The following is a 3,939-nucleotide window of genomic DNA, read 5'->3' on the forward strand; positions in this document are numbered from 1 at the left end:
CTCGGGGATCTGTGAAGGGCAAGCTACGCTTCCAAATGTTACTTCATATAGCTATGCGTTAGCATTTTCTCCCAAAGTGAAGGCTAACCATGAATAGCCCTTATCTGCAGTAAATGTTTGTACGCCTCCCGCCAATCATGAGGTACCCTGTCTGTTAAGTGGGGGTACGGGTCGTGATCGCAATCAATGCAAATGTCACCGAGCATCATCCCTCATACGCTAAACACTTTAACACAATCCCATTACACACACACACACAAACTCCTTCAGTATCACAGAGGTAGTGAGATAGCTGAGAGAGTAAAAGAGAGAGACAGAGAGCTAAAAGAGTAATAGAGAGACAGAAAAACAGAGAGCTAAGAGAGACAGAGAGTAAGAGAGAGAGAGAGAGACAGAGTAAGAGACAGAGTTCTAAAATAAAAATACCCTTGCTGAAGATCTCATCTTCCCCCTAGAGGGGAAAAATGCATGCTGAAACATTTTCCACTTTGTTCTGTTTCTCAATCACAGATCGGGATGAAACAGAGATTGATTCTCCAATAGCCAATCTCTGCATCACATTCATTTAGTATTATAGCTCGGCCATTTGTAGTTTGCCTGTATGGACTGTACAGCATTGTCTTTCATGGGGGGGATGGTGTGGAAAGATTTTGTGTATTCTCCCCTCCTTTCTGCGATAGTGGATTGTGCAGAATAAATATTTCTAATCACGGCCTTTAGTGTCAGCTTATCCTCCCGGGAATGTTGAGGAATGGAGAGACGATGAAAGGGGGGGGGGGGGGCTGTAATCATCCAGTCCGTGGATACACCCCTCCCCCCTTCACCCCCCAAGGAAGCCTGTAATGTGGACTTAACTGGCGGCATGTGGGATAATGGGATTGCTAGCACGACACCCTGACTAGCAGTCCAGACCACCCAAACCTCTACGGAATCAGCTTGCCCTGGTAGCTTACCCAGCCGGCAACTCAGTTAGCTACAAGCTAAGTAGGGGGCACTGGAGGGGAGGCAAGCCGGAGAGAGGAGGGGGGGCTGGGGGTTGACGGGGAGAGAGTTGGAGTTGGGTGTACAAGGTGAGTGGGGATGAGTGAGTGGAGTTTGGAGTCTTGAGTAACACTGTATGAGCGGAGCTAGTTCAGGCATGGCACTCGGGCAGCACGCGCCATATCACCCATCGCCGTGTTCTCAGCCCATAGGCTTAGCTTGATAGGCGGTGCTATGAAGTCGCACACATGCATGCACACGCGTCCTCGATTACCTTTGTGTTCTGCGCTGCTGCCGCCCACCACCATCCCCTTCTCCCCCATGTGGTCTGTCTGTACTCCCCCGTGGGGGATTGAACTCGTTGCTCCCTTGTGGCTCATGTCATGCATGCTGCAGTGAAGGCAGGGAGCGCTTCCCCATGTACATGGGGAAGCGTGTGACTGAAATGCAATTGAGAGAAGAATCTCTAGTACTAAACCACATGGCTGAGGTCCCTGAAGGTTCCTTTTGCAGCCGGCCAATACAAACTTTCAGCATCAAACGAAGACCTTGGGTTGACCTTGGACTTCGATGACACCATCACTTTCTCTTGGATATGTAGATTTCTAGCCCTAACCTTTTCCTCCTTCTCTGTCATGCCTAGGACTAACCTTCTCCTCCCTCTGTTTTTATTACTTCTCTCCATGAGTCAAACATGCTTCATCACCTGCAGTCATCCATAGTGACATATTACCACACATGTATGCAATATGGCACTTCACATACTGTACTGTAACATTCAGGAACTCAACATGTTATTAGTTATGATTTTGGGATGCAGTTAGCAGAATAGGAAAATTCTAGTAAGAAAGCTCAAAATGAAGACCCTGCGCGCTTGCGCGCACACACAATATTTATGAACCATTCCAGTACTTGCCGAATGTATTTCCCCTCCCTTGGAAAAAAATATAGGTTATTCTAATGCTAAAAAGTGGCCTCCTCTCTCTGGGGCTACCAGACCATGAAATAGACTTTACATCACGTAAGCAGAGCAACAGCAAACCAAGGAAACTTTCTGTTTTGTCCTGCCTCATTTTTCATCCTTTCCTCAGCTGTAATCGAACTCTCTCTCTCTCTCTCTCTCTCTCTCTCTCTCTCTCTCTCTCTCTCTCTCTCTCTCTCTCTCTCTCTCTCTCTCTCTCTCTCTCTCCTCTCTCTCTCTCTCTCTCTCTCTCTCTCTCTCTCTCATCTCTCTCTCTCTCTCTCTCTCTCTCTCTCTCTCTCTCTCTCTCTCTCTCTCTCTCTCTCTCTCTCTCTCTCTCTCTCTCTCTCTCTCTCTCTCTCTCTCTCTCTCTCTCTCTCTCTCTCTCTCTCTCTCTCTCTCTCTCTCTCTCTCTCTCTCTCTCTCTCTCTCTCCAGCTTGCAGGGCCCGAAATATGACAGGCGAGGCTAAAGTCATGTAGAGATTTAGATAATATGGTTGCCGCACAGTTTACAATGCTTCCCACCTCAGTCCATTCAGACTTTACCTAGCGCTGATAAGCAGTTGCCATCCAGGGGTGGAGGATTTCAAAATGCCCCGGCTGATCCCTACAGGGGTAGTCACATGTCATACAGTACAATAACTTCCTGCCTGCCTCAGTTTCGATGCCCAACACCCCCCTTCCCCCAACACACACATACCATTCTCCAGACTGATACTTTGCAACAATACAAACTCACTGTTGGTATGCTTAAGATACAGGGGCAAAAAAAAAAACGGTAAAAAGTAAGCCTTTCCACTATCTAGCCTTCATTGAAAATCCATAGCAATCTCTTAAGAGAAGAACTAAGTGGACTTCCATCAAAATCTTCTCCGTAATGGCCAAAGCCACAGGGGAAGTTTTGTTCATTTGGTCAATCAAGTGTAAAATAAACATATATTTGCAGGTATTCTTTCCCCTCAGAGAATAAGATTGTCCTGTATAAGTTTCATTTGAAACAACGAAACCCTGTATCCCATCAATGAACAACCTAGAAATTATAATGAGGCTCATGTTTATTTAAAAGAATGGACGAGGCAAGGACAGGCCCCTCTGAAACCCAATTGTTTTTTCAGTGGTAGTTCCCCAGCCTAGCAACACTAAGATCATTCGTCACACCCAACTAAGAGTACCAATGAACATGGGGGGGCTAAGAAGCCACCTCCCTTACTTTGTGTAAACCTCCATTTAAAGCAGTGGGTGTAGCAAAGCAAGGGACCAGATGCAAGAGTAAGGAGAGAGGGATGAGGTGGAGAAGAAGTGAGTCGAACTGAGAGCAATGGGGGGTGGGTGGGGGGGTGAGGTGTGGGGGGCAGACAGAGAGAGATAAACACACAGTCATGCAGCTTCTAATTTCGATGCTGGCGAAAACAGCACTGTGTTCCACCCAAGACTGTCATGGCGTGTCAGTAGTGTGGGCTGACTCAGATGGACAGAGACAGGAGCTTGCCTGTTAGCAGGGAGCAAATACACATATATATACACACACACACAGACTCCAACAGCTCATACTCAAACACGTCAAATAACACACACAGAGACACCACATGCGCAATTTACCATTATCTGATGACCAGAGATTTCCTCTTCAAATACACAGGCTTTGTACGGCCATCTTCCTGTAATGACTGGAATCAATCTCACTCACATAAGTGTCCTCATTTTTCACCAGCCATAGGCTCTCATTGTCAACACACCAATGCTAAGAGTAATTTAAGAGTCAGGAAATTAAAACCTAAACAAATGGAGGAACAACAGGAAAGTAGTTTGAGTGAAGGAAACAGGCCGACAAGTCAATAATAAATTGATATCTTGACTAGATATACTTGAAGATAAAAGGGGGATTAAGAGATGATGAATGGAATAGGATTGCAAGCCATAGAAATTCCCCAATGACTGACAGGTTAAACAAATCAATTGTAATATGCAATATAAGCTTCTGGTGCAGACACTCGGG

The sequence above is a fragment of the Osmerus mordax genome, chromosome 15 (genome assembly GCF_038355195.1).
Source record: "Osmerus mordax isolate fOsmMor3 chromosome 15, fOsmMor3.pri, whole genome shotgun sequence".
In the NCBI taxonomy this organism is placed as follows: Eukaryota; Metazoa; Chordata; class Actinopteri; order Osmeriformes; family Osmeridae; genus Osmerus; species Osmerus mordax.